The 19,865-nt window shown below is 40.8% G+C and overlaps 1 protein-coding gene across 1 annotated transcript in view; it reads left to right on the forward strand.

The window, feature by feature from the left end:
- DCDC1 (doublecortin domain containing 1) overlaps positions 1-19,865 on the forward strand; it is a 418,614-nt gene that overhangs the window by 143,512 nt on the left and 255,237 nt on the right. The gene's annotated exons all lie outside the window — the stretch shown is intronic.

The raw sequence follows: 19,865 nt of genomic DNA on the forward strand, positions 1-19,865 counted from the left end.
AAATGAATGTCTTGTCTAATTTGTGCTCTTCATTTTTACTTCTTTCCTCCCAACTGTCTCATTTTACCCCACCTGTCACATATCACACTTTCATACCCCTACTTTTTCAGATTTCACAAGCCTTTCCTTTTATTTTTTTCCCTATGTTTAATGTGATGCAGCTCTTTTCTCTTTAACTGTTCACCTTATTTCATTGCCTTCTTCTTCCCTGTTTATTTCCTCATCTGTGTACTGCTTCTCAATATATTTCTTGTGTGAATTAATTTTATCATTTTTGAGCTGTTAAAGGAAAAAGTTGGGAACTTAAATAGTGAAGACCACAACTGGTCTTTTAAAAGACCAGCTAAAATATTTCTGCTTTATTTCCCTTAAATCAGTGAAGTAACTATTGAATGTATTTCACATTGTTGACTCCGTGTTTTAAACAAACAAACAAACAAAACCCCTCAAACTGCATGTAGTGTGTGCAGGTGCATACTGCCATAAATACTATTTTTTTCTTTTTTCTTTTTTTAATCCTCTGGTTATATAAAATCCTGTGTGACCAACAATGGAGCTCTAACATGCAGTGACATAAAAATGCCCTCCAAAATTAGTGAATTGATATATTACACACATTTCAGAGGATCATGCTTAACTTACAGGTCATCTAGCTCTTTTAAGTGTGTTCATCCTTAAAGCCTAGTGAAAAGTTTGACCCTTCACATCAGGTTCTGTACATAACTTTAATTAAGAAAATGACACTCTTTGCTCACTTTTGGTTCATTGCATACTTCTTAAAACAAATATTTGAGAACTGCATAAATTGGACAACTAGATAACAGTATGTGTAGTCCACTTCAACTTGTTTAAATTTGAACCTGGATTTAGTGTTACGATATCCCATGCCTTTGAATCTGTGTTTAAAAAAATCTAGCAGAGTAAAATATACACACACAAATACCTGAAATATAGCTTATTAAATAATGATGTCAGTGTTTAATGTGAAAATTGGATGAGTTGCTTGAAGAGATGACTAGACCACCTATTCTTATTAAATTCTTTTCGTTAATTATAACTCTGACACTTGAATTGACTTTTGTTTCTTTTAACTTGTTGAGTCATTTCTTTCTGACATATTAAAAAACATTTTTGGCTTTACTTTTAAAAGGCCATTGGTTTTTCTTCTACTTTGCTAATCCTAAATTTTATTTTTCTGATTTTTCAAATATCATTCTACTTTTTCATTTAAAATTACTAAATATGTTCTGTAATGTTGCCTGTCACACATGAATTTCAATGACTCTAAGCTATGTTTAAGTTATCCACTGGCATCTAGTAATTATCCAGAACCATGAAATGCCAGGCAATATCCTCTGATGTGTAAATTTTCAATTCCGAATAGAATTCCTCAATTTTAAACACAATTTGAGACTGTCTTAATTTAACTTTGCATAGCAAACATTTTAGAGGGCTCTTCTTGATTAAGGTCCTTTAAAAATGAAACCTTCACTGCACAAAGTAGTTGGAACATATAGCAGAACTGAAAAGCTATGATGATGTCAGTGCAATGAGTGTCACAAAATACTGTTTGTGACTGGCTTTAGCTGACAGATCCTCATAATTTTTCACTGATTTCATTAAAACTGTTCTTTGTAGGTTCCTGATGAAAATTTTTAAACTGCGTCAGAATTAAACATAATACATTGTTAATAGGGATTGAAGGGAAATGTATTTTCATTTCACAGAATTTGTCTAAATCATTTGTAAAGAGTACTAAGAAGTTTCATTTTTATAACATATTATAGAAGAATAACAGCAATACTGTAGATGACTAAGTGTAATGTGAAGTTTTTACTTCCTTCTACATTTTATATTCTGTCCTCTGTTTTGAGGTATTGCCTCATATTAAATGCACACACAAACAATGTATTGGTATCAGACACAAAGTATGTGAATTCTGATACCTTTTCATGAGTTGTACACTAAGAATTCTATTTTTTAAATGATATCCTGCTAGCTTTTTCACAATCCATTAATTCCTGGATCAACATCAGAAGGAATGTCAGAGCAGAGTGAAATTCTTGTAAGACACAGATGTCAGGATCAAAAGTCAGAGACATTCTCAGAACAGCAGGGAAGCGTGCTTGTTAGACCTTAATCGTAACAATTAGTATCTGCCATGTGACATTCTGCATACCCTGCCTGTATTTCTGTTAAGTTTCAGGCATGCTGAAAAGACAAGTCTTTTCTAAGTTGGATGGAAAATTGTATGTGGTATTGGTCTGATTAGTTTCCCTTTTGCTAGTATTTTCAAAGTTTTGTTAAGCATCTGCCAAATTACCTTAAATGGTAAAATATTAACAGTCTTATAAAAGCCGTGTTTCCTTACCATTTTGGATGGGAAATCACTTTTCCTAAAGTATTAGAAGTGCACAATACTTACTCAGAAGCAATCTGTCCCACACAATCAAATAATTTTTTCTTTTATAGATATATGTAGTTCTACATCTAAGGAAATAAATTCTTTATTTGTAACTGGAAACATATTGTGCATGTTGGAAGTATATTTTTATTTGAAAGTTAGAGGTTAATGTTGTGCATGACCTTGGTGGAGAGATTTCAGAGTAGCAGCCGTGTTAGTCTGTATCCGCAAAAAGAAAAGGAGTACTTGTGGCACCTTAGAGACTAACAAATTTATTTGAGCATAAGCTTTCGTGAGCTACAGCTCACTTCATCGGATGCAACTTGGTAGAGAGATAGTAATCACATAACCTCAAAATCAATAGTAATGTTAATCAGTGGGACAGATAACAGTGGATGCTGGAATGGGGTTATTGGTGCCCTTTCCACTAGCATATCATTGACTTGACATTCTAAGGTTAAGCAAGCTGCTTCCAGGATTGGAGTCTTTTCCAGACCTGTGTTTTCCATATGTCAGTGCCGTATACAATAAAATCAGCATAATTTGTTTTTATTGCTTTTTTTGCTTATTGCAGCAGCTGCTGGAAGCCAAAGGTAGCTTCTTTATCCATTTCTGTAGTTTTTCAGGGAATGCCATCAGAACAGATTTACAGTCTGGTCCCTATGGGACCAACGATACAACTAGGGTGAAACTGTGGCCCCCTTGTGAGAGTAGGAGTTTTGCTGTTTAGTTCAAGGGGGCCAGAATTAATATTAATTCACAAGAGACTAAAGCAATTTTTTTTGTTAATAATAGTGCCTGGAGGTCCAATTCAGGGATCAAGGCCCATTGCGCTAGGCACTGTCCACACATAGAATGAAAAGATGATCTTGCCCCCAAAGGGTTATGATCCAAGTATATTACAAGAGACAACAGGTGGATTCAACAAACACAAGGGGAGCACAAGGTAACAGTGAGATTATTATAATTAGTGTAATAAGCAGCAGCACACCACTGCACATCAGCTGCCTAGCCACAGCCAAGTGTTATATAGGCATCATGGTAGAGGTAAGCTCTAATAAAGATTTTGAAGGAGGACAGTCTAATGTCTTTAAGGATTTTTATAGGAAACTTCTGGAATACATAAGTGGCGACATGGCAGAAAGTGCGAAAGTGTTTGGGGTGAAATTAGATGGATGGGCAATAAAGGCTGGGATTGATTGATGGCTCAATACTGTATAAGGTGATAGGTAGGGCAAGGGTTTGTAGTGAAAGCCCTTAAAACCATACAAGTAGTTTCTGCTTGATGTGGTGGAGAAGAGGGAACCAATGGAAAAAAGTAATGAGAGGGGAGAGGTGTCATCAGAGTGATGAACAAGCATTTTTGCTGCAGTGTTTTGAATTGATTTAATGGTGGCAAATTGGTTTTTGTCAAAGCCAGAAAGGTAGAGGTTGTATTAATCAAGATGTGAGATGATTAGAGCCCAGATGAGAGTTTTTGCTCTGTGGACAGAGAAGAAGTTGGATTTTAACTCTATTGTGATGGAAGAAGCGTCAAGATTTAAATATAACCTGTGTGTATGGATTTAGTAAGAAGGCTGAGTTAAAGCTAAGGCCCAGGTTATGGGTCTGGGTAGCAGGGAGTATGGTGGTTTTCTCACTGATGACTAAGAAAGGAGAAAGATTAACAATTTAGTTCTGGACATTTTGAGTTTAAGATGTGACTGGATTCCACAAAGAGATGTTAGAAACATAGGCAGAGTTTGAATCTAAACAAAGGAGACAGGACTGGGAGTAAAGAGATGGTGGTCAATCTGTGCTTTTCTTCAAATGAGATTGCTCAGGTGCAACACTGAAGCAAAGAGAATGGGGCATAGAACAGACCGTAGGACTTCCGCTGAAAGTCTGAGCCAGAATGAGGAAACTCCACTGAATGAAATAATTAACAAGTGATTAGAGAAGTAGAAGGCAAACCAGTAGAGGACAAATTCATGTAAACAGAGAGGACAAGATTTCAAAGAGATGTGCATGATTGAAAGTGTTGATGGAGGATGAAAATGGAGTACTAGTCTTAAGATCTGGCCAAAAAGAGGTCATTAGAGATCTTAGTAAAGAGCTTGTTTCAATGCAGTATAAAGGGTGGAAGTCAGATTAGGGTGGGTGTATGATGGAATAGGAAAGGAACTTCAGACAATGGTTGTAGACAGTGTGTACAATGAGTTTGGAAATAAAGGTCAGAAGGGAGATCAGGTGAGGTCGAAATTGGTTTCTTTATAATGGGGGAAGGAATGAGAAGTTGGAGAGAAAGGTAAGGGAGGACAGGAGAGGAGAGCAGGATGAGGGAGATTAGTAAACTGAATGGGTTGGAGTTGTTTGGGCAGTTGGAAGGATTATAGTAGGAGAGTAGATAAGAAACCTCGCTTTAGTGATGGAGGAGGAGGAGGATAGGTGATAGGATGGTGGGGAAGGAAATGGTGGAAGAAAGTGGAAGAGGCCTTTTTAATATTTTCATTGAAAAAATCAAGAAGATTCTGAGGAGAGAGAGGGAAGATTTAAGGAGAGACTTGAAGATTGCGAAAAGATAATTAGGATTGTGAGTTTGGGAGTCAATGAGAGTGGAGTAGCTGCAGGTGGAGAGAGCAAATTTGTAGTAGAGGAATTCTGCACAGTCAAGAAACTTACACTAGAGGCACTCAGCAGCATGGGAGCAGGTGCATAGGTGATCATGTCTTCAAAGAAGGATTTGGCTGGGACACACACACACATTGCAACAGTGCAGAAATAGGACTCTGAACTTCAACATACGTTGTGTTTGTGGAAGTTAGTTTAAAAAGAATTGGAGTAAAAATTGTGATGTAGGTCATGGGCAAGCTGGGCTATCTAGGAAACAAGTTGAAATTCTGAAAAGTCATCTGTTTTGGAAAAATTAGCAGTTACTTGCAGGACTATTGTAAGCTGCAAATTAGCAGTTACTTGCAGGACTATTGTAAGCTCTATGGGCTTCCTTTGTATAGTACACTTGACCAAAGTGTCTTAGCAGGCTGAAACACAGGTCTGCAGGACTGAACACAAGACCAATAATATGCATTTGGGATTCACTTTCCCATTTGTAAATATTCAAATTTGAAATTTCTTCTCTCACTAACTTTAGAAAAATCTTCCTGTAGGTCACTACCCAGAGGATTTATCTGAATCACCCCCAGAACAGTTAGACTTGATGGGGAAGGGTCGATTCCCCTCTTTCTCCTGTTGAAGAACTCCTGTGATGTTTGCGAGGAAATCCAGTAAGCATTGCTCTTCCACTGCACTTGCCACCTGTGACTTTTAAGTCAAAAACGCATGTAGGAGGGGTGATGCATTATGTTTTCATTAGTAAAGGGATAGAATTAAACTTTATATATGCTAGTATGCTATTTAGCTTTTCTCCTTCAAAAAATTACTTACTTCCTTAGGCATCTAGGAAATTAGTCTCTTTTCTTCCATGTCTGTACTTTGACCTGGTCAATGATATATTGTAGATATTGAAAGAGCTTACAATTGAATAGGCACAAATAGTCACAATAATACTTTACACTTATATGCCATGTATCATATAATGTTAATTTCAGTGAAGAAAATAGGTATTTAGGGCTAGTCTGTACTACCGGCCAGATCGACGGGCAGCGATTTATCCAGCGGGGGTCAATTTATAGATGCAATAAATCGACTGCCGATCAGCCTAGCGTCGACTCCGGTACTCCACCTCAATAAGAAGTGCAAGGGGAATTGATGAGAGAGTGTCTCCTGTCAACACTCCGCAGTGAAGACACCACGGTAAGTAGATCTAAGTATGTCGACTTCAGCTACATTATTCACGTAGCTGAAGTTGTGTAACTTAGATCGACCCCCCCCCCGAACTCCGTAGTGCAGACCAGCCCTGAGAGAGGAAGACTTTAAAATCTCAAGCACTAAAAGGCACAAGTAAAAATGAAGAATTAAAATGATACACATTTTTCTTTTCTTCTGTCTGTGCTATGCACGCTCAACTGCTTTTACATAGCTGCAGCTTCCTCAGTCTTTTACAGTATTTACACAAACAGAGCCTGCCTCTAGCATCCCAGATACCTGATGCTAGAAACAACAGCTGTGAAGAAACAGCAACCTTGGGTTATTTGACTGGAAGCTTGGAACTGTACTGGCTTATAGAGAAAACACTGTGTTAGCTTGTGGAGAGTTGGAAATGAAAATGTAGCAGCTAGCCAGATGTTCCAAGTTTTCTAATTACGTGTATGTTTTGCTGAATTCAAAAATTAGGATCTACAGTTGGTTGGTGTGGGTGAAACTAAAGTTTCTTTGCTTTTGTCTAATAAAATAATCTATACCAGAATCCTAAAGGAAAACATTTTAATTTATTTTGTATCTTCCTTTGAAAGAGTGCATCTGCAAACTACCTAGTTAGATGTGTGTCTTTTTATTAGATTGATAGTGAGGTGTGTTTTTGAAGAATAAAGTGAATCTTTGTTCTGTCAGACTTAAGAGTTATAAAGAAAAGTGGCTTAGTGTGCTCAGCTTTTGGGTGTCATCTCCTGTGAAACACCAACTGTATCTATTTAATTGAGCTACAACTGATCCTATATGTGTGTGTGTAACTTTTTTTCTGCTTCCAGCTTTAGTTTTGACCAGGGGAGAGACAGAGGAGATAATAGCTGTCATACAGAACATAGCTATCTTTTCTGTGCTCACTACTTAGTTCCTGGCTTCTACTGATTGCTTGGTTGCATGGATGGGTGGATGGCTTCTCCTAGCTTGTTAAATGCTCTCTTCATTCATTTTATTTCACTGTTATCTCCTCTCTCCACTCCCCGCCCTGTCTGCCCCCCGCTCTGCTCCCCACCCCTGCATGTCCTCTCATCTGGTTTAATTCTCTCCTCCTTTCCCTTTCATCTGTTTCTGTCCTCTCATTCTTCTTCGAGTCAGTGCAGACATTTATTCTGCTTAGGAGTGTGTGCACCCAGTGTACACGAAATGGAGAATTTTACCTAGCAGTCCCCGTAAAGGGGCAGCATTGATGCCTCATGGCTGTAGTGCCTCCCCTGACCATATGAATGAGAGGAAGAGCAGTATTCAGCAGCTGTCCAAGAAGTTCTCCTCAACAGCAGAAAGCTCTGTACCAGGGTGGTCTGTTTGGCAAAGTGAAAGCATTTTCTGGGTGGTCATTAGCCCGTGGAGTCCAACCAACACTGGCTTCTATCCAGGACATTTTGGAGTACCTGCTGCAACTTCAATCATTGGGGCTAGTAGTTACCTCGTTGAAAGTACATTTGGCAGCAATATAGGCATTTCATCCCCCTAGTCAGGGAAAATCAGTCTTCTCGAATGCGAAGGTGGCAAAATTCCTAAAAGGGCTCCTTCATCTGCATCCTGCAGTTCGAGAGCTAGTCCCTCTGAGGGACCTTAACATAGGCTGCAGCCTTAATGGGACCAACCTGCAAGCCCCTGGCATCTTGTCGATTCCCGATCCTATGTCAGAAAACCACCTTCCTAGTAGCCATAACATCTGCAAGGAGAGTGTGAGTTTCAAGCTCTGATGGCACAGTATACAGAATTCTTATACACAATTCTCCAATGATAAAATGACTTCACGACCACACCCAAAACTCTTGTCTAAAGTGGTTTCTCAGTTTCATTTGAATCAGCAATGTATTTACCTGTGTTCTGTCCTAAGCTGCATTCCTCTCTAGGGAAGCAGCATCTCTATACAGTAGCATCAGGTGATGCTTAGCTTTCTATCTGAACAGAACCAAACCATTTTGTACTTTGCCTCCTGGGGGATACTGCTTGTGGGTCATATAAGTGGAATACACATCTGCATTGACTCAAAGAAGAAAAAATGGTTACTTACTGTAACCCACCCTCCATCCCCTCTGCATCTGAGTCTTGTCTCCATGTGTTCGACGTGAAGGAACAAAGGAAGGGTCAGAGCAGTGCTGTGTCATATAGTCAGAGGAGGAGCTATACCTTTGAAGTGTGAGCGCCACCCCTCTATGTATCCTGCTAGGCAAAATCCTCTACTCTGGTGCACCGGGCATGCACACATCTGGTGGAATACACATCTGCATCATATCTCGAAGAACCATAATTAGAGTAAGTAACTGTTTCATCTCCATGCCTCTTCCACTCACTCTCTTTGTTTGCTCGGACACTCTTTCTTGCTGTCTTGTACTCCTTTTTTTCTTTGTCCGCTACACTTTCTGCCTTTCTTCATTTATGCTCCTCTTCTCTTCTACTACGGGACTTGTTTCTTCCTTTCTTTCCAACTTTTCTCATTCCTTCTATTACTTTATCTCCCATATATTACTCTGTTTCCCTGACCTACATTGTGGGAGCATTATTCACCCTACTCTTATGCCATCCTGTTCAGTGACTCTGGCTGGCACTTCATATTGCCCAGGTAGTTTAGGATGCTGAACCGTGAGACCTCACAGAGTGGGAGAGTGGCAAGAGCAGCATTCCCAGATCATGGGCTAGCAGCGTACATGTAACCTCCCACTAAAACAGAATGGCAGCTAGGGACTAGACCAGTTGAGTAACTCTAGGCTGTAATTGCTGCGGAGCTTGGGAGTTTGTGAAAGAAAATATGAACCTACGTGCTGCCATGAGATTCCACCAGAATAAACTAAAACATACATTAGTTCTTGCGAGAGATGTAGTGAAGCTCAGAAAAACAAGTTAAATTAATAATATTTGTATTCTGGGCCTACCATAGACACAAATGGTACCAAATTCAGTATCCTCTGTGAAGAAATTGATAACATATATAGCTCAGATCATATGAAAAGAAGGAATTCTTTAGAAGATTACAAAAGAGAAACTCAAAAGGAACCCTGGCTGTGGGCAAACTCCAATAACCTACCTCTCTTACATGAGAGAAAGACATATGGATTATGAGGAAGTAAGGGTAAATCAGTTGATAACATTTAAGCAAGGGAATTCTTGGAAAATATGAACTCATACAAATTAGCAGAGCTAGAAAATGTACATTCTAGGTTTATATAGGAAATTTGGGAATTCATATACTGTACCACTGACAATTGGCACATTTCTTCAAGCATTTGTGTTTGCAGCTTACATCTCAAGAGTACTTATAAGAAGGCTACAGAAATAAACCAAAGGCCCAGTGGTGAAAAACTAGCCTTTGGAACTAGAAAAATTCTGCATTTCCTGAACTATGCTCTGTCTTTTCTTTGTGATACTACATATAATATTATCAGGAAGACATCCCATACCATGGTTGTATCCACCTCAGCTGGATGGTCCTTTGGGTCCTTTGGAAAGAACCACAGAATTGAGGAATCAGAATACTATTTTTTACTGCTTTAATAGAAATGCTAAGCAGCTTCCTACCTTTCTGTATACCATTGGATAAAATGTTCGATTTGGAAAACTTGTTTGAGTACCTAATGCCCAAAATGCTTTCATTTCCCATCTGAGTGTCTATCTCAGGTACTTGTATGGTCCCACTATCCTAGAATATGAACTGACCATTGTTACTGTACTTATCCTCACAACATACCTATGAGTAAATAAGTATTATCATCCTCATTTTGTAGATGAGAAACTGAAGCACAGAGAGATTACATGACTTGCTAAAGGTCATGCAGGATGTCTGTAGTAGGGTAGGAATTGAACATAGGTCTTCAGAGTCCTATGTTAGGCTGTTAGCAACACAGCCATCCTTTTTCCTGCTAGGAAGCCATAGTAGCAGCTACCTGGGCCAAATACTGTAGCTCAGCTCTAGAGGTTTCAGCCAATGTACTTTTGAAAGGAGGTGTAATATGTAGCTGGTACTGTGTAGTCAGATACCCAAGATATCACTAAATGGAAAAAAATCAGCCACCAGTATTATGAAGGGGAAAGAGAGACTGCACTGAAGTAAATCATGAGAATTCATAAAGAGCAATGGACCAGAAAACCCAGACCCTTATAGCTAATGATCTGGATGATGGGATGGATTGCACTCTCAGCAAGTTCACAGATGACACTAAGCTAGGGGGAGAGGTAGATACACTGGAGGGTAGGGATAAGGTCCAGAGTGACTTAGACAAATTGGAGGAATGGGCTAAAAGAAATCTGATGAGGTTCAACAAGGACAAGTGCAGAGTCCTGCACTTAGGATGGAAGAATCCCATGCACTACTACAGGCTGGGTACCAACTGGCTAAGCAGCAATTCTGCAGAAAAGGACCTGGGGATTACAGTGGATGAGAAGCTGGATATGAGTTAACAGTGTGCCCTTGTTGCCATGAAGGCTAACAGCATATTGGGCTGCATTAGTAGGAGCATTGCCAGCAAATCGAGGGAAATGATTATTCCCCTCTATTCGGCACTGGTGAGGCCACATCTGGAGTATTGCGTCCAGTTGTGGGCCCTCAACTCTAATCTTCTGTGATTCTATGTATGATTCTATGACTTGTAGTAAAGACTTTTCCAGGTATGGGTATGGGTATGTAGGGAAGTTCTAGCTTTCATCCAGGATCCACATCCAGTAAGAGAAAAGCCTGTAAAGAGATTTCACTGGCCAAATTCACCTGGGACAGCTATATTCAAGTGATACTTACATTTAGGGACTCATATGGTTGGAGTTGTTTACATTGCTCCAGGGCTCCATACAAAGTCTATTAATACAGTGCATCCCTTCAGCAGCTTTGATCAGCCCAAACTTCCTAGCCACACCTTTTGGAGGCACCTACTTAGGTTTGTTGGATCCCCAGTCAGAAGGGAGCTGGCAGCTGTGGCCACAACCACTTGGTAGGCAGATTTTATGTTCCTGATGCTCTTCACCAAGGTCTGTGCTAGTTTCTGTGATTAATCTGGCCACTAACAAACTTCAAAGGCCAAATTCATCACTGATGTACCTCCATTGACATCAGTGAAAGCTATTAGTGTCCAGTATTTTTGAAGATCAGGTAGGGACCTAAATATGGACTTAGAGCCTAACTTTAGGTTCCTATTCTTGAGCAGAGTTAGCATCCTTTCACTTGGATGCTGCTTTACTACTTGCTAGTACAAGATTATTTATTAATTATATATGGTCCAGTAGACTGGAAGCTGCATTATAAACTTTAGTGGTGTCGTGCTTACTCTTAGTATCACTACACTTTCTGTATATGATTTCTTGTCTTATCCAGTGGAAAATTGATTGCTTAAAAGATGCATGGTAGGAAGTGAATCTTTTGCATTTGTATAACTATGTTCAGAGCATATTTTTGTATATGTTTAGAACAAGAGGGGTCAACATGGCTGTCAATCAGGACCTGAAAGTGAAACAAGGTACCTATCATGAGGCCAGTTCTTAATTGGAAATTTAAATTCAATTAGGAATAGAGAGAAAATGGGATGCTCTTGGAAAAGGAAATGTAGGAGCCTTAAGCAAAGTGCACTGAACAAGAAAAAGTAACCTTTAAAAATTCCCAGTAAACATAAAAGTCTGTTTCTAAAGATTATATTGCAAACTGAATTTTTAATGTTAGAATCTTTTACAAAATATTTGTTGGATTAACTGTAGCCTAGAATCCTTTTGTTTTTTTCCTCCATTTTCAGTTATTATTTGTATTAAAGTAACACCTAGATATCCCATTCAGGGATCAGGGACCATTATACTAAGATCTGTTCAAACATAAAATAAAATCCCTGCCCCAAATATCTAATCTCTTGAATCAGAGGTCATATAAAAATCACATCGGAAATGAAAATTTTAATCTAAAGGCAACCTATATTTTGGTTGTAACACGTCTGTATATGCTGAGATATTCTGGTCAACTGATTGAGGTGAAACTAGGTGTTCTGATGTGACAAGAGTGGTTAATACTTATTGATAACTATATTGGACTCAAATGAAAAGGCAAGTTGTTACAAGTGGTGTCGGAAGGTGATCAGACAGCCGGAGGGAGTGATTCGAGATCTCTGAAGTGGGAAAGTGTCATAGATATTATTCCAAAGTGCACTGCTCAGCATGCGGTGATCATGTTAACTCTTCATTGTTACTTTTTGTCCTAATGTTTACTTAAGTATGCTTAGCAGTAAAACATTGATATTTGTATACAAATCCAATATCAATCAAAGCTGTGTTGCATCCATTATACTCCACAATGAATATCTACAGACATTTTAAAAGGGTGCTGGACTCAACCGAATGCAGTGCAAACCCCCTCGTCCTCAGGAACAAGGGACCAGTGAAAGAGAACAGGAGTTGATGCTTTAGTCAGGGGATTCAGTTTTTTTTCTTGAACAAGCCTATGATGAACAACTGTGGCCTTGAGTAGCTAGAAGATTTTATTCAGCAAGGGTTAGGCAGAAGTAGAATAAACAAACTAACTAGCCTCTGAGAATGGTGCATTGTAGCACATTTTACCTATAACAATAGTAAGACTGTCCATGAAAGGAGCCATACATCCAAGTCTTTTTCCTCACTATTCCCTTAATCTCTTCCTCACATAGTCAGCTTTGTGCCTCTTTCATGCCACTCCTATAGTCCCTAGATGTGCACTATGAAAAATCCTAACAAAGGTAAATATTTGGAAGATCCTCCCTTTTCTTGTGCATCAAGCATCCTCTGTCCTGCAAGACTTTCTTAAAATCCACTTCTTTCATGAAGTTTTTTTTACATTAATCTCTTCATAGATGATGGGTGAACTCCTGGCCCCAGTGAAGTCAATGGCAAAATTCCCATTAACTTCAGTGTGGCTAGGATTTCACCTGTTTTTGGACCTTCCCAAACCAGAACTGTTCTCCTTTATTTCATTTTTGTATGAGTTAGGTAGTATGCTATTTGTATGATGGACCATGTGCCTGATTCCTCTATCACCTGGCACTCATTTTATAGTGGTAACTCCAGTAAACACCTGGTTTACACTGGTGAAACTGAGATACGAAACAGAACCCCTGTCTTTTGTTTGTTTTGCTGGTGCCTTATACAGTCATGATTAGGGCCCTACCAAATTCACACTTATGAAAAATGTGTCATGAACCATGAAATCTGGTCTCCTACCGTGAAATCTGGTCTTTTGTTTGTTTTTACCCTATACTATACAGATTTCATGGGGGAGACCAGCAGTGTTCCCTCTAATTTTTTCTACCCATGTGCGGGATGAATTTTGTTATGTGCACCAAAATGGAGGTGATGTGTGAAACATCACCTTCATATCGGTGCACATAACAAAATTCATGTGGTGGGGGTGGGGCCGAGGGGTTCGAAGTGTGGGAGGGGGCTCAGGGCTGGAGCAGAGGGTTGGGTGCAGGGGTGTGAGGGCTCCGGTTGGGGGTGCAGGCTCTGGGGTGGGGACAGGGATGAGGTGTTTGGGGTGCAGGAGGGTGCTCTGGGGCTACAGTGGGGAGAGAGGCCTCCCCCCAGCTCTCTCGCCCCGCAGCAGCAACTGGGCTGGTGGGGAGAAGCGCCTCTCCCCACCACTGCAGCTTCGGGGCTGGGGCCGCAGGATAGGTTCCCCTACTCTGGCCCCTGCAGGTCCGGCTAGGGCTGGGTTCAGGGAGGGGCACTCCAGCCGCAATAGGTCCAGGATGGGGCTGGGTTCGTGCAGGAGTGCCCCGGGCTGCGGCTGGGGCTGGGCCATGTCAGGCCGCCCCGGCACGGCAGGTTGAAGGCCAGGCTAAGTTGGGACTGGGGGACGGGTGCCCCTCCCCGGCCACAGCAGGTCCCCGGGCAGGTTCCCTAAGTGCCTTTGCAGCGCTAAATAGCTTACGGGGAATTTAGGAGACCAGCGTTTTCTCAAATTGGGGGTTCTGGCCCAAAAGGGAGTTGCAGGGGTGTAACGAGGCTGGTTCTGGCAGGACCCAACTGAGAGTGCCAATTCAGGACAAATTGCTTAAAGCAGGGCAGTTACAGCCCAAGGCTGGGGTTTCTATGCACACCAAGGCAACCCAAACTAGCCAAACAGAGAAGACTTTGGTTTTACCCCACTGGCTAACCACAAGTCACACCAGCAATTCCCTTAGACACTCCAGTTTCCCAGTATCACCACCAGTGCCACTTGTTAGGGGGACAAATGGTTATGAAAACCAATACCCCAGTAAAAGAAAAAAGGTTCTTTCGATCCCAAAGGACCAAGCCCCAGACCCAGGTCAATATACAAATCAGATCTTACCCACAAATCACGCTGTTGCCAATCCTTTAGAATCTAAAATCTAAAGGTTTATTCATAAAAGGAAAGAAATATAGATGGGAGTTAGAATTGGTTAAATGGAATTAATTACATACAGTAATGGCAAAGTTCTTGGTTCAGACTTGCAGCAGTGATAGAATAAACTGCAGGTTCAAATCAAGTCTCTGGAGAACATCCACAGCTGGGATGGGTAATTCAGTCCTTGGTTCAAAGCTTCAGTGTAGCAAAGTTCCTCCAGAGGTAAGAAGCAGGATTGAAGACCAGCTGGAGGAGCTGCAGCAGCTTTTTATATTCTCTTGCCATGTGGTCTTTCTTTCTTTGTTCCAAAGACAAGCTGTCCATCACATGGCCTGGAAAAACCTCCGAGTTCTGTCCATAGGCATGTTCCTGCATACCTTGCTGAGTCCCAAGGTGTGTCTGCTTTCTCTCAATGGGTCAGTTGTATGGCTGATTGTCCTTAATGGGCCATCAAGCAGGGTAGGCAGAGCTGACACCAACTTGTCTGGGGTGTCACCCAGAAGCATGGCATAAGTTTGACAGGATAGAGCCAATATTCATAACTTCAACTATAAAAATAGGTTTCAGAGTAGCAGCCATGTTAGTCTGTATCACAAAAAGAAAAGGAGGACTTGTGGCACCTTAGAGACTAACAAATTTATTTGAGCATAAGCTTTCGTGAGTTACAGCTCACTTCATCGGATGCATATACACACAGATAGCATAATCATAACCAGCAAACCATAACCTTGTCTTAGACACCTCATTTGACCCCCTTTATATAAGATTTGGTGCCACTACAGGACCTTGGTTGCAACAATGATCTATGTGGTCCCAGTTCAAGACAATAATGTCCCAAGGGGGTTGCAAGGTTATTTAGGGGGGCTGTGGTATTGCCTTAATTCTTACTTACCCTTACTTCTGCACTGCCTTCAGAGCTGGATGGCCGGAGAGCAGTGGCTGGTGGTGGGCACCCAGCTCTGAAGGTGGAACCCCACCATCAGCACCACAGAAATAAGGATGGCAATACTATACCATGCCATCTTACTTCTGCACTGCTTCCTTCAGAACTGGGCAGCCGGAGAGTGGTGGCTGCTGACTGAGGGCCCAGTTCTGCAGGCAGTAGCGCAGAAGTAAGGGTGGCAATACCGTACCAATCACCGCTCTCCAGCTGCCCTGCTCTGAAGGCAGCGCCACCACAAGCAGCAGCGCAGAAGTAAGGATAGGAAATTTACCGCAACCTCCCCTACAATAACTTTTGTGATCCCCCCCACAACACCTTTTTGGGTCAGGATCCCTACAATTACAACACTGTGAAATTTCAGATTTAAATAGCTGAAATCATGAAATTTATTATTTTTAAAAATCCAATGACCGTGAAATTGACCAAAATGGACTGCGAATTTGGTAGGGCCCTAGTCATGATTCAATATAATTGGTAGCCATCTTATGTTTGGTCATGTTGGATCTTACTGGATAAGCAAAGTTGGCTAGGTCATTGTTTAGATGGAAGGCAATCAAGGAATACATATGAGTTGCAGGAAGACATCCTGAAGTTTTATCAGTGGTCAGTCATCTCTCAGAGTCTTTATTAAACCAGTGTCCCAGTATATTGTTGGGATACCGTGCCGTTGGAGGATCCCACTTTTCAATGTCGTGTAACATTGAAGTCCTGACTATTAAAGTAATTTAATTTCTCATGGCACTTTGCTCATGCACAGAGCTCTGTGCCAAACATAATGATTATGCTGCATCCTTACAAAGCTCACTGACCGTGTTCTAGCCCAAGGCTGAGCCAGTTTTCATGTTGCAGCCAGGCACCAGAACTGAGAGTAGTGAGACTCTCTCTCCTGGTCTTTCAGTGCTACCTCTGCTGGAGCCCAGGCAACCTGCAGGAGAAGTAGGAAACAGTGCAACTGGAATACAGAGGACCAAACAGGATGATGAGGTTGGGGGGAACAGGAGCAGAGGATGAACAGGGACAACCTAGAGAGTCTGCAGCAGAGAGGGATAGAAATGGGGGAGATAGGGACAGATGGGGTAGGATGGGATGTTGGGGGAAGGTCATTCTAGGGGAAAAGGCTAAAAGTGACTGTAATGACTTGAGGAATGGAACTCAAGATTTCCGAGTCTTGACATTCCTCTGCTGTCAGCATATATCCATGAAATCCACTGGGAAAGTGTGTGTCACATCCCCCTTTAAATCACATTAATAATAACAGGTTTCCTTGGTAGCTGTGTTAGTCTGTATTGGAAAAAAACCGAGGAGTCCTTGTGGCATCTTAGAGACTAACAAATTTATTTGGGTATAAGCTTTCATGGGCTAGAACCCACTTCATCAGATGTATGAAGTAAAAGATACAGGAGCAGGTATAAATACAAGAAAGGATGTGGGTTGCTTTACCAAGTGTTATGTCAGTCTAACGAGATAAATCAATTAACAGCAAGATACCAAGGGAGGAGAAATAACTTTTAAAGTGGTAAGAGAGTGGCCCATTATAGACAGTTGACAAGAAGGTGTGAGTAACAGTAGGGAGAAATTAGTATTGGGGAAATTAAGTTTAGGTTTTGTAATGACCCAACCACTCCCAGTCTTTATTCAGGCCTAATCTGATGGTATCTAGTTTGCAAATTAATTCCAGTTCTGCAGCTTCGCATTGGGGTCTGGTTTTGAAGTTTTTTATTGAAGAATTGCGACATTGAGGTCTGTTATTGAGTGACCAGAGAGACTGAAGTGTTCTCCTACTGGTTTTTGAATGTTATGATTCCTGATGTTAGATTTGTGTCCATTTATTCTTTTGCATAGAGACTGTCCAGTTTGGCCAATGTACATGGCAGAGGGGCATTGCTGGCAGATGATGGCATATATCACATTAGTAGATGTGCAGGTGAACGAGCCCCAGATGGTGTGGCTGATGTGGTTAGGTCCTATGATGGTGTCCCTTGAATAGATATGTGGACAGAGGTGGCACCGGGGTTTGTAGCAGGGTTTGGTCCCTGGGTTGGTGTTTTTGTTGTGTGGTGTGTAGTTGCTTCAGGTTGGGGGGCTGTCTGTAAGCAAGGTCTGGCCTGTCTCCCAAGGTCTGTGAGAGTGATAGGTTGTAGATCCTTGATGATGCGCTGGAGAGGTTTTAGTTGGGGGCTGTAGGTGACGGCTAGTGGCATTCTGTTACTTTCTTTGTTGGGCCTGTCTTGGTGGTAGTAGTAGGTGGCTTCTCGGTACCCTTTTGGCTCTGTCAATCTGTTTCTACACTTCACCAGGTGGGTATTGCAGTTTTAAGAATGCTTGATAAGAACACTACATCCTTTCATGTATTTATACCTGCTCCTGTATCTTTTACTTCATACATCTGATGAAGTGGGTTCTAGCCCACGAAAGCTTATTAATAATAACAGATTTCTACTGCTACTGGTTACTTTGTTAGCTCAAGTGGTAGAGGTCTGTACTATGGATCTAACTGTCTCAACCATGCTGATGCTGGAGTCAATATAGTTCCACAATATGGAATTTGTTTGTTTTTAAAAATACAAAAATATGTTAAAAGAATATTAAGATTTTAAAGTCAAGCAATCAAAAGTTAGGAAATGCAGATTTATGGTTGTCTGTGCAACCTTAATTTGGTCCTCTCGTGTGTATGCAAGATACAGTTTTTAATTACTTGATCACACATATTTTCTATCGGACTATCATGACCAGGGTGTGGACAGTCTGACCTAGTGGTCAGACTGTCAGGCTGGGTCAGATACCAGGAAGTCAGAGTCCAAGACAGGCTAGAGGGTAAACCAGGAAGTAGGCAGGGTCAGGTTGCCAGGAGATCAGCATTCAGAGGAAGCAGTTCTAAACAGGGAGATCCCAGTTGCATAAACAACTTCCTGTTCCTGTGCTGGGTTTATATAGAAGCTGCGAATCAATCAGGACCCCCCAGCGTGTTGCCAATCAGATTCCAGGTCTGGCGTCTTCTGTGGGGATTCATCTTCTATTCTGGCAGCTGTTAGTAGGTCACTGGGTGGCAGGTAGGCACCTAGATTCAAATAAGAGCTCTGTGGATCAGCATTCAAGACACTTGATCCCTGACAAGGACCCCTGCTCATAAAGTGCACAAAATGAATCAGGGCTGTGTAATAAATAATGCTATTGTAGGACTCTTGACTTATTTGTTGTAAAAATCAGAATGAGGCAGAGGAGTATATGAAAGAAAAAAGTTGGTCTCATGGTTTAATACAGTTGAATACCAATCTGGAAAATTGGATTCAGTCCCTGCATCTGCCACAGAGTTCCTATATGATACTGTGCAAGTCACTTCAACTAAAATGTCCACATGTGGTTATTAATTGGGATACTGATTGTGTCTTCTTCATTTTCTGGGTGCCCAGCTTGAAAGATCTGGGGCCTGAGTTGCGGAAGTGCTGAACACTGAAAACTGCAAATGAACTTATAAAGTGCTATAAAAATAATGCAAATAACAAATATTCAGAACAATCAGGTTATAGGGATATCAAGTTGGACACCTAAAATTAGAATGTTTTTTTTAAAAAGTTGGCCTTCATCTTTCTTTGCCTCAGTTCCCCGTCTGTAAATGGATCTAATAATACCACAGCATCTCACATGGCTGTTGTGAACATACATCCATTAATGTTTCCAAACCATTTGGATACTATTGCAATGACAGTCTTAAAAAAGCCCACAAGAATATTAATCATTTTTCATTCACTGTAGGGCTTAATCGGTGTGCAATAAATGAGGGAAAGGGGTCACACATTGAATGATGAGTATACAAAGAAATACTGAATAGCTATCCATTCAGGCCCCAATCCTGCAAAAATATGCATGTTTAACTTTACTCACTGTGAATAGTCCCTTTGAAGTCAATTGGACTACTCATAGTGTGTAAAGTTTAGCATACATATAAGCCATTGCAGGATTGGGGCTTCCATGAGCACTGTCTATTCTGTACTCTAAATGAGGCAGGGGTTCTGTGGAAAGAATAGTGTGTGATTATGGAATCAAAGATTGTATCATAATACATATCATATATATTGTATTGTATCATAATACATCATAACTTTAATTTGGCCCCTTTGTACATATAGGTGTCTGTAAATCTGGCATTTCCTAACTTTTGAGTGCTTGACTTCGCAACCTTAATCTTTGTATTTAATATATTAAATTAGAATTAAATTCTTTTGGATGAAAGATGTGCTATAAATTCAAATTTAATTTGCAGTAGTATGAAATGTCACTCATCCTATCAAGATGGATCAATTTTGCCTTTAGAAATAGTATGTTTAATTATAAAATTCATCAACCTGGAGTTAAATTTGAGTGATTTT

This window comes from Natator depressus, chromosome 6, assembly GCF_965152275.1.
Source record: "Natator depressus isolate rNatDep1 chromosome 6, rNatDep2.hap1, whole genome shotgun sequence".
Taxonomy (NCBI): domain Eukaryota; kingdom Metazoa; phylum Chordata; order Testudines; family Cheloniidae; genus Natator; species Natator depressus.